We start from the raw sequence: 11,823 nt of genomic DNA on the forward strand, positions 1-11,823 counted from the left end.
TCGGCGCGGGCTTGTAGTCCGTGATGGTCTGAATGCCCCGCCAAAGGCTACGTGCGTCCTTGCTGTCCTTGAAGTGGGTGGAGACCTTGCACGAGAACGCCTTCTTCGCTTCTTTGATGCCTCGGGACAGGTCGGCCCTCGCTGTCCTCAAGCCAGCCTCATCGCCCGCTCTGAAAGCCTTGTCCCTGGCCCTCAACAGTCTGAGGACAGCCCCCGTCAGCCACGGCTTCCAGTTCGCGCGAGTGACGACGGATTTCGAGCAAGTCACATCATCGATGCACTTCGTGATGTAAGAGGTAACAGAGTCAGTATACTCCTCTATGTCCGTCCAATCGTTGTAGGTGGCTGCCTGCTTAAACAAGTCCCAGTCAGTGGTGTCGAAGCAGTCACGAAGTGCATCGGAGGCACCCTCAGGCCACACTCGAACCTGCCTCCGAACGGGCCTGGATGCCTTTACCAATTGTCTGTATGCGGGCAAAAGCAAAACGGTGAGATGGTCAGAAAGCCCCAGATGGGGGAGGGGGGTGGCTTTGAAAGCTCCCTTTTGCGCCGAGTAGACTAGGTCCAGGAAGCTGTCTCCACGTGTCGGAAAAGGAACATGCTGGTGAAGCCTCGGGAAAACAGACTTCAGGTTGGCATGATTGAAGTCTCCAGCGAAGATGGTGAAACCGTCAGGGTGCGCTGTTTGCTGTTCACTGACAGCCTGGTACAGTTCACCAAGCGCCGCGATCCTGTCTCCTTCGATGTTGGAAGGCGGGATGTATACCGCGACTAGCAGAATCGCGGTAAATTCCCTCGGCAGATAAAAAGGACGGCACTTAATGATCACAAACTCCACAAGCGGCGAGCAGTGCTTACATACCACCACAGAGTCCCGGCACCATTCTTCTCGGATGTAGACGCATATTCCACCTCCTCGCGACTTTCCCCCTCGTACAATGGCACGGTCCGCCCGATAGCACGCTAGCCGCTCCAGATGCACTGCAGAGTCCGGAATGTTGTCACTCAACCAGGTCTCGGTGAACACGAGCACACAGCAGTTCCGCACCGTCCGGTTCGTAGACCTCAGCAGGCGAACGTAATCCATTTTGTTGTCCAGCGATCGAACATTCGCCAGAAGAATGGAGGGCACCGCCGGTCGCGCTGGGTTGGCCGCCAGCCTGGCCCGGACGCCTCCGCGCTTGCCCCTCTTCTGCCTCCTCGCACACCGTTTCCGACGGCTCCCAACCGGGGGAGGAATAGCGGGTGAGGTCGGCGACGTTTCAGGACGTAGCAGTCCGAGCGCCTTTAATGTCGACACTTCAAAGTTCAGAACGCCGCAAAACCCACTTCTGCCGATGTCAAGCAGAACCTGCCTGCTGTACAGGTCTGAATGACTACAGACCTGTTGCACTGACATCTGTGGTCATGAAATCTTTCGAAAGGTTAGTGCTGAACCACCTGAAGGCTGTCACGGGCCCCCTGCTTGACCCCTTCCAGTTTGCCTACCGGGCAAACAGGTCGGTGGATGATGCGGTCAACATGGGACTGCACTACATCCTGCAACACCTGGACACCCCAGGAACGTACGCCAGGATCCTGTTTGTGGACTTCAGCTCGGCGTTCAACACCATCGCTCCTGACATCCTCCAACAGAAGCTCATCAAGCTCGCGGTGCCTGCCTCCACCTGTCAGTGGATCACCAGCTTCCTGACCAACAGGAGACAGCTTGTGAGGCTGGGGAACATCACATCTGACACCCGGACCACCAATACTGGAGCCCCTCAGGGGTGCGTCCTCTCCCCACTGCTCTTCTCCCTCTACACCAATGATTTCTCCGCAGGTGACTCTCCTGTGAAGCTCTTGAAGTATGCAGACGACACCACTCTCATCGGACTGATCCAGAACGGTGATGAGACTGCGTACAGACAGGAGGTGGAGTGGCTGGTCCACTGGTGCAGCCAAAACCACCTGGAGCTGAACCTGCTCAAGACCGTGGAGATGACAGTGGACTTCAGGCGAGGCCCTTCACCACTTCCACCCCTCACTATCCGCAGTAATACTTTTCTCTCAACAGACACCTTCAAGTTCCTAGGAACCACAATCTCTCGGGACCTGAAATGGACCGGCCACATTGACTCTGTCCGGAAGAAGGCCCAGCAGAGGCTGTACTTCCTGAGACAGCTCAAGAAGTTCAACCTGCCACGGGAGCTGCTGAAGACCTTCTACACTGCCATCATCCAGTCTGTCCTCTGCACCTCCATCACTGTCTGGTTTGGATCGGCCTCCAAACAAGACAAGCACAGACTGCAACGGACAATAAGGACTGCAGAAAAGATAATTGGAATCAACCTCCCATCTATGCAAGACTTGTACCTGTCCAGGACCAGGAAACGTGCAAGTAACATTTCAACAGACCCTTCTCATCCAGGTTGCAGTCTGTTTGAACTACTCCCCTCCGGACGGCGTTATAGAGCTCTGTACACTAAAACCAGCAGACAGAGAGACAGCTTCTTCCCCCAGGCTGTTGCTCTGATGAACTCACACCACTCTTAGAGTCTCAGAGTCTTTAATGTGCAATAACATCCTGCTCTCCATACCTTTTTTGTCTACACTGTTTGTACTATGTGTCCTCTCTGCATCCATTGCAGCCTGGTCATCCTAGAAGAGGGACCCTCCCATCTGTGGTCTCTTCTCAAGGTTTCTCATTTCCCCTAGCTGGAGTTTTGGGTTTTCCTTGCCCTCTTGGGAGTTTAAGATCAGGGATGTTTGAGAATATCTTCCATTTTTCACATGTCCTGATTGTTGTTGTTAGTCACCTAAATGTTGAACAGAGGCTGTTGTTATGGTTTTTCAGATTATCCTTATCGTATGATCATGTTGGACTGCAACCGGTAATAAATAACCTACCTTGTTCCATCCTCCACAAGGTCGTAAAACATCCCCTGATATGTTTTGACTAGAGCACAAGGGCTTCCTATTCAGCCTGCTCTTCCCCCCACTGTGTTTCTCTTAATAAATATGTCCTTGCAGTTGGGAGAGTTTAGACCTCCATTCGAACATCGCTGTACGCACAGCGACGAATGGACTCTCCACCTGCAGGTGTCTAAAAGGACTTACTTGTCTCCCGTGTGGTTCTTGTAAAATAAGTTGGAGTGAGCAAATCTCTAACAGCTGTGATTTACCGAAGTCAAATTCCTTGTTTGGCACACTTAAACATGGCGAATAAAAAACTCTTGAATCTCTTGAATCTCTTGAAAAGATTATCGGCAGAAGATGTAAGCTGGACGCCGTTACGTGAATTTATTTTTAGAGGAAAAACTGTCAAAGTGATATGAGCGATTTGTTGAGACATCTATGTGTGAGTAGACCCTATGGACTTCTTTTTGGCCCTCTGGGTCATTAAAAGACCAGCGTTGTGCAAACGAAGGTTTCGGGATGGAATGTAAGGTACAAGTAGGTCGACGAGATAGGAAGGCGCTTAGCCATGCAATGTTTTATAGAGGACCTTGAAGCCACATATTAGGTGGACCGGGAGCCAATGCAATCTGGCTAGTATTGGGGTTATATGATAAAACCTTCGTCCTTGTGAGCAGTCTCGCTGCAGCCTTTTGTACCAATTGTAGACTTTTAATACTAGACTTAGAAAGACCAAAGAACAATATGTGAAAGTAATCAAGGCGCGACGTAACACACGCATTTATTATAATTTCCGCGGGTTGAAAGAATCGGTGGAATCTTAGCAATATTACGGAGGTGAAAAACTCTGTGTTTTTGAAAGGAGAGAGTTTGGTCAAATATAACACCGAGATTGGTTACAGTATCACTTTGGGTAATAGTACATCTATCGAGATTTACAGTGGTTTCCTTAAACAGTTCAGGTTCAAGAATGTAGAATTTTTATTGGCCATGTTTGAGCATGCCAAACAAGGAATTTGACTTTGGTAAATCACAGCCTCTGTTCAACATTTAGGTGACTAACAACACTCAGGACATGTGCGAAAATTGACAAATATTCTCAAACGTCCCCTGATCTTAAACTCCCAGGAGGGCAAGGAAAAACTCAAAACTCCAACTAAAGAAAATGAGAAACCTTGAGAAGAGACCACAGATGGGAGGATCCCTCTTCCAGGATGACCAGGCTGCAATGGATGCAGAGTGGACACATAGTACACATCATATAGACAATTCAAAGATAAAGCGTTGAGAGCAGGATGTTATTGCACAGCAATGTCTCTGAGACTCTAAAAGTGGTGTGAGTTTACCAGAGCGACAGCCTGGGGGAAGAAGCTGTCTCTGTGTCTGCTGGTTTTGGCGTACAGTGCTCTGTAACGCTGTCCAGAGGGGAGAAGTTCGAATAGACTGCAACCTGGGTGAGAAAGGTCTGCAGAGATGTTACTTGCGCGTTTCCTGGTCCTGGCCAGGTACAAGTCCTGGATAGATGGGAGGTTGGTTCCGATTATCTTTTCTGCAATCTTGATTGTCCATTGCAGTCTGTTTTTGTCTTGTTTGGTGGCCAATCCAAACCAGACAGTGATGGAGGTGCAGAGGATGGACTGGATGATGGCAGTATAGAAGGTCTTCAGCAGCTCCTGTGGCAGGTTGAACTTCCTGGCGTGTCTCAGAAAGTACAGCCTCTGCTGGGCCTTCTTCTGGACAGTGTCTATGTGGCTGGTCCATTTCAGGTCCCAAGAGATTGTGGATACCAGGAATTTGAAGGTGTCTGTGGAGAGTGTTGGAATAATTGTTTTTGCAGAAGCGCTGGTCGGCCTGAACCGAAGGCCTCATATGTTTGCTTAAACAAAGATCTCTGTCTAGCTCCGGGGAGTTCTGAGACTCCCTTCCTTTCTTATCTGTGAGAGGCCCTCACTAGTTATGAACAGAACACCTTTGTTCTTTGTTTAGTCCGAGAGAAATTCTTTCTCTTAATAAACCTTGTAGTTTCTATTCATAAATTGTTGTTGACCGGGACAGTTTTTCTTTGATATAAAATGTTACAGAAAAGACATACATGTTGAAGTAGTTGCACATAAGTTCTCCCATATTTACTCAATGTTTGTTTAAGTAGACTTCATGCAAGTTATCTCATGTTTACTTAACGTTTGTTGGAGTGTATGCACGAGAGGTATCTGATTATTTACTCATTATTATTATTCTGTGAAACTTAGCAAGAAAGTCTAGAGCAGGGGTCACCAACCTTTCTTAAACCGAGAGCTACTTCCTGGGTACGGATTAAGGCAAAGGGCTACCAGTTTGACCCACACTTCTGAAATAGCTAATTTAGCTTTCACTATGTGTTATTATTGTCATTTCCAGTTCACATGTGTAGTGAATTCTCTTCGATGTTCGGCTGGTCTCCAAGATCAAACGGTGGATAGGTGGCTGGCTCAGGGAAGGAAAATTTCAGCTGATTGGGGAAAGATTTTATTCAACCATCCATCCATGTATCCATCCATCTTCTTCCGCTTATCCGGGGTCGGGTCGCGGGGGCAGCAGCTTCAGGAGGGACTCCCAGACTTCCCTCTCCCCAGCCACTTCATCCAGCTCATCCCGGGGGATCCCAAGGCGTTCCCAGGCCAGCTGAGAGACATAGTCTCTCCAGCGCGTCCTGGGTCGTCCCCGGGGTCTCCTACCGGTGGGACATGCCCGGAACACCTCCCCAGGGAGGCGTCCAGGAGGCATCCTGATGACATGCCCGAGCCACCTCATCTGGCTCCTCTCAACGTGGAGGAGTAGCGACTCTACTCTGAGTCTCTCCCGGATGACCGAGCTTCTCACCCTATCTCTAAGGGAGAGCCCGGACATCCTGCGGAGAAAACTCATTTCGTCCGCTTGTATCCGGGATCTCGTTCTTTCGGTCATGACCTATAGCGAGCTATCGTGACCATAGGTGAGGGTAGGAGCGTAAATTGACCGGTAAATTGAGAGCTTTGCCTTTTGTCTCAGCTCTCTCTTTACCACGACGGACCAGTACAGAGTCTGCATTACTGCCGACGCTGCACCGATCCGCCTGTCGATCTCGCGCTCCATCCTCCCCTCACTCGTGAACAAGACCCCAAGATACTTAAACTCCTCCACTTGGGGCAGGATCTCATCCCCGATCCGGAGAGGGCATTCCACCCTTTTCCGAATGAGGATCATGGACTCGGATTTGGAGGTGCTGACCCTCATCCCGACCACTTCACACTCGGCTGCGAACCGCTCCAGTGAGACCTGGAAATCACGGCCTGAAGAAGCTAACAGCACCGCGTCGTCTGCAAAAAGCAGAGACGCAATGCTGAGGTCCCCAAACCGGACTCCCTCAACGCCTCGGCTCCGCCTAGAAATTCTGTCCATAAAAATTATGAACAGAATCGGTGACAAAGGGCAGCCTTGGCGGAGTCCAACCCTCACTGGGAACGAATCCGACTTACTGCCGGAAATGCGGACCAAACACCGTGATACAGGGACCGAACCGCCCTTATCAGTTGGCTCGGCACCCCGTATTCCCGAAGCACCCTCCACAGAACCTCCTGAGGGATACGGTACAGCCATGACAGCCCCACAACATCCAGAGCCCTTAAGAACTCGGGGCGGATCTCATCCACCCCCAGGGCCTTGCCACCGAGGAGTTTTTTAACTACCTCAGTGACTTCAACCCCAGAGATTGGAGAGTCCACCTCGGAGTCCCCAGGCCCTGCTTCCACAATGGAAGGCGTGTAGGTGGAATTGAGGAGGTCTTCGAAGTATTCTCCCCACCGACTCACGACGTCCCGAGTCGAGGTCAGCAGCACGCCATCCCCACTGTAAACAGTGTTGACGTTGCACTGCTTCCCCCTCCTGAGACGCCAGATGGTGGACCAGAATTTCCTCGAAGAAATTTGTATTCAACCGATGTCAGAATTGAAGTGTCTCTCTCTAGCCAAAAAAAGAAGCGCCCCTGTCTTCTCCCGCTTGGGTCTTATACCCCATGCCCCCCTTACTCGGGCGCATGCAAACGAGGGCGGCTGGATATCCTCTGACCCCCCAGCCTGCCTTGTTGATTCTAACCAAATGGCTGATTCCTGTATCCTGGTGCCAGGAAGTTTGCCCTCCTGGCCAGGGCCCCATAAAATCCCATGCGCGCGTGACCTAGTCACCTCTAAGCTTAGAAATAAAATATACATTGCATGAGACCTAAATAAAAATACACTATACATGTAAGTGTGATTTTAACAAGAATAGCAAAAATACAGTCAAACCTCGGTTTTCGACCACAACCCAAGATTCAAGATTCAAGAGATTCAAGAGTTTTTTATTCGCCATGTTTGAGCGTGCCAAACAAGGAATTTGACTTCGGTAAATCACAGCCTCTGTTCAACATTTAGGTGACTAACAACAACACTCAGGACATGTGAAAAATGGAAGATATTCTCAAACGTTCCCTGATCTTAAACGCTCAAGAGGGCAAGGAAAAACTCAAAACTCCAGCTAGGGGAAATGAGAAACCTTGAGAAGAGACCACAGATGGGAGGGTCCCTCTTCTAGGATGACCAGGCTGCAATGGATGCAGAGAGGACACATAGTACAAACAGTTGTTGGGTCTAAATACGATTAGACATTAAATCACTCGCTGGAATGAAGAGGAGAAGACAACCAGAACAGGTTTACTCGCGAGGAGAACGATAGAGAAAGCAATCTCAGTTACAACCTCCATCAGTTCTGAGTCCTTCCTCCACGTGCCCCTCTTTTTAATGTTATGGTTGCCCTGGTTACAGAGGCGTTGCTACACTAAAGGGAGGGGGATTGTGTCTGTAGCAACGCTGATTAGCAAAAGAATGTAGTGTGGTGTGAATTAGCACTCCGCTGTTGGCTCGTGACCCCCCGCAGAGGCCGTCCCCAGCTGTCTTCCTTTACAGTTGGCTGACTTGTCCTCAGGTCAACAAATACCCTGACGCACGTTGATTGCCGCTTTGCTGTGGAACAAATGCAACTAGACCTTTGCTAACTTTATCTACTTGGTAATTAACACATAATAATAAGTAACTTGTCCTAAACATTTCAACACACATTAAACAAATGTGAGGTAACCGGTATGCAGTTCCTTAAACAAACATTGAGTAAATATGGGATAACTTTTATGCAACTACTTCTAACTGTATGTAACCCTTAACAAAGAAGAATAGGTCTGATAAACTACAATCTATGAACCAAACCTACATCTAAATATAAAAGGAATGAAGTTCCTGTGAATCAAACAAAGAACATGTCACCTATGCAAATAAGCCCTGCTCATTGTTAGTGAAGGCCTCTTACGGGAACCAAAACACACAGACAACATAAGGACAGGAAGGATACAAATGGCTGACAGGGATCAAAAGACATCCCTATCACTAAAAAGGAAGAACCTAGATAAAAGGAAAGATAAACTCGTAAAGGCGAGGCCTCCAGGTCTGGCAGGCCAAAGCTTCACTTAAAATTATTCCAACAACAGTGTAGACAAAAAAGGTGTGGGGAGCAGGATGTTATTGCACAGTAATGACTCTGAGACTCTAAGAGTGGTGTGAGTTCATCAGAGCAACAGCCTGGGGGAAGAAGCTGTCTCTGTGTCTGCTGGTTTTAGTGTACAGAGCTCTATAACGCCGTCCGGAGGGGAGTAGTTCAAACAGACTGCAACCTGGATGAGAAGGGTCTGTTGAAATGTTACTTGCACGTTTCCTGGTCCTGGACAGGTACAAGTCTTGCATAGATGGGAGGTTGATTCCAATTATCTTTTCTGCAGTCCTTATTGTCCGTTGCAGTCTGTGCTTGTCTTGTTTGGAGGCCGATCCAAACCAGACAGTGATGGAGGTGCAGAGGACAGACTGGATGATGGCAGTGTAGAAGGTCTTCAGCAGCTCCCGTGGCAGGTTGAACTTCTTGAGCTGTCTCAGGAAGTACAGCCTCTGCTGGGCCTTCTTCCGGACAGAGTCTATGTGGCCGGTCCATTTCAGGTCCCGAGAGATTGTGGTTCCCAGGAACTTGAAGGTGTCTGTTGAGCGAATAGTATTACTGCGGATAGTGAGGGGTGAAAGTGGTGAAGGGCCTTGCTTGAAGTCCACTGTCATCTCCATGGTCTTGAGCGGGTTCAGCTCCAGGTGGTTTTGGCTGCACCAGTGGACCAGCCGCTTCACCTCCTGTCTGGACGCAGTCTCATCACTGTTCTGGATCAGTCCGATGAGAGTGTGTCACGATCGGATGGAAATGGAGCAGGACGACCAAGTGCAGCTTGGACCAGGGTTTATTGAGGGAAAAGGGAAGTGGAACGAGGCATCGAGGGAAACAGACGAGAACTGGCAAACTAATAACAAGACAGACTGACCGACAGTGATGGCAAACAGAAACCGACTCGAAACACACAGGAACCACAAGGACAGCAAACGTGACGACATCGACGATCCGACAGGGAGTGAGGGGCCGACAGGACTTACATACACGACAGGTAACGAGAGGCAGGTGGGAATAATCACACTGATCATGGGCACACAGGAGGGGAGGGGCGAGCACACAGACACATGAACAGAACTATGACACGATCGGGGACGAGTCCTGACAGAACCCCCCCACAAGGGACGGCTCCCGACGTCCCAAAAAACAAACAACTAGGAGAACCGAACCGCACTCGGGCGGCGACTTGGAGAACCGAACCGCACTCGGGCGGCGACTTGGGGGACAGGACCGCGCTCTGGCGGCGACTTGGGGGACAGAACCCCACTCTGGCGGCGACTTGGGAGACAGAACTGCACTCTGGCGGCGACTTGGGGGCAGAACCGCACGCTGGCGGCGACTTGGGGGACAGAACCGCACTCGGGCGGCGACTTGGAGGACAGAACCGCACTCGGGCGGTGACTTGGGGGACAGAACCGCACTCGGGCAAACGGAGAGTCAGAACCGCATGCAGCGGCAAGAGTCACACGCGCCGCAGCAGTGGGAGTGGAGCCAGGGACGATCGCTGGTTTGGCGCAGCTGGCTCAAAGTCTGGCGTTGCTGGCAAGAAGTCCGACGACGGCCGTGGGTCCAGTGACGCCGGAGCGAAGTCTGATGGCGGCCACGGAGCCGATGGCGCTGGGAGAAACTCCAATGGCGGCCGCGGGTCCGGTGTCGCGGGAGCGAGTTCGACGGCGGCTGTGGAGCCCATGGTGCTGGAACCTGCTCGGACGTGGATCGGGCGTCGCAGCGGGAGCTGGTGGTGGAGGGGGGTCCAAGCATTGGTGTCTGTGATGGTCGGATCGTTCTGCCACGGATGGGAGTGGAACATGGAGCAGGACGACCAAGTGCAGCTTGGACCAGGGTTTATTGAGGGAAAAGGGAAGTGGAACGAGGCATCGAGGGAAACAGACGAGAACTGGCAAACTAATAACATGACAGACTGACCGACAGGGATGGCAAACAGAAACAGACTCGAAACAGACAGGAACCACAAGGACAGCAAACGTGACGACATCGACGATCCGACAGGGAGTGAGGGGCCGACAGGACTTACATACACGACAGGTAACGAGAGGCAGGTGGGAATAATCACACTGATCATGGGCACACAGGAGGGGAGGGGCGAGCACACACACACACGAACAGAACTATGACACGATCGGGGACGAGTCCTGACAAAGTGGTGTCGTCTGCATACATCCGGAGCTTCACAGGAGAGTCACCTGCGGAGAAATCATTGGTGTAGAGGGAGAAGAGCAGTGGGGAGAGGACGCACCCCTGAGGGGCTCCAGTATTGGTGGTCCGGGTGTCAGATGTAATGCTCCCCAGCCTCACACGCTGTCTCCTGTTGGTCAGGAAGCTGGTGATCCACTGACAGGTGGAGGCAGGCACCGCGAGCTGGATGAGCTTCTGTTGGAGGATGTCAGGAGCGATGGTGTTGAACGCCGAGCTGAAGTCCACAAACAGGATCCTGGCGTACGTTTCTGGGGTGTCCAGGTGTTGCAGGATGTAGTGCAGTACCATGTTGACCGCATCATCCACCGACCTGTTTGCCCGGTAGGCAAACCGGAGGGGGGTCCAGCAAGGGGGCCCGTGACATCCTTCAGGTGGTTCAGCACTAACCTTTCGAAAGATTTCATGACCACAGATGTCAGTGCAACAGGTCTATAGTCATTCTTCCGTTTCAGAAGGCGGTTCAAGAAGCGAATCGGTCGAATTCCAAAGCTATTTTTCCCATTACAAGTAATGGAAAAAAAATTTAGTCCGTTACAAGACTAAAAAAAAAAAAATGCATTTTTTTTTCTTAACATTTTTTCATTTGCGCATTTTTGTCCGTTCGTGCAACTGCAGCGCACCGCCGAACGCGCAACCGTAGCGCGTCGCGGACCGAGCAACTGCACCCCGCTGGTCGCATTATTGTGACCGAGCCGTCGCTGAAATTTAGAAAATATTTTTAAAGTCCTGATGTACTTTCCAAAATTTAAGTGGGCCTCAGTACGCAGGGAGCTTAATTTGGTCCGATCGCGCGACCGCAGCGCGCCGGGCACTCACTGTTGCATTGCTTTAAGAGCATCTTTGTGTTTAGGATGGCTTTACTGCTCCCACTTGCTTTCTTTGGAGGCATGATTAGGGGTTAATACAATCCTCAAAGTAACGAAAATACAATAACTACGGAGTCAATCGGCATCCGGGCCGCGCGGTCGGGTTTTCTCGGGTCCTCCCGGCTCATCTCGATGTAGTGCAGTCCCATGTTGACCGCATCGTCCACCGACCTGTTTGCCCGGTAGGCAAACTGCAGGGGGTCGAGCAGGGTGCCCGTGATGTCATTCAGGTGGTTCAACACTAACCTCTCGAAAGATTTCATGACCACAGATGTCAGGGCGACAGGTCTATAGTCATTCAAACCTGTGATGGCAG

At 50.7% G+C, this 11,823-nt stretch overlaps 1 long non-coding RNA gene across 1 annotated transcript; it reads right to left on the reverse strand.

Moving 5' to 3' along the window:
- Positions 1-7,598: 7,598 nt before the first annotated feature.
- On the reverse strand, positions 7,599-8,434 carry LOC137840651 (uncharacterized). Its single transcript, XR_011087488.1, has 2 exons — positions 8,277-8,434; positions 7,599-8,183 (listed from the first exon to the last, which is right to left on the reverse strand). It is a non-coding gene; the product is annotated as an uncharacterized lncRNA (long non-coding RNA).
- Positions 8,435-11,823: the final 3,389 nt, after the last annotated feature.

The sequence above is a fragment of the Syngnathus scovelli genome, chromosome 9 (assembly GCF_024217435.2).
Source record: "Syngnathus scovelli strain Florida chromosome 9, RoL_Ssco_1.2, whole genome shotgun sequence".
Classification (NCBI taxonomy): Eukaryota; Metazoa; Chordata; class Actinopteri; order Syngnathiformes; family Syngnathidae; genus Syngnathus; species Syngnathus scovelli.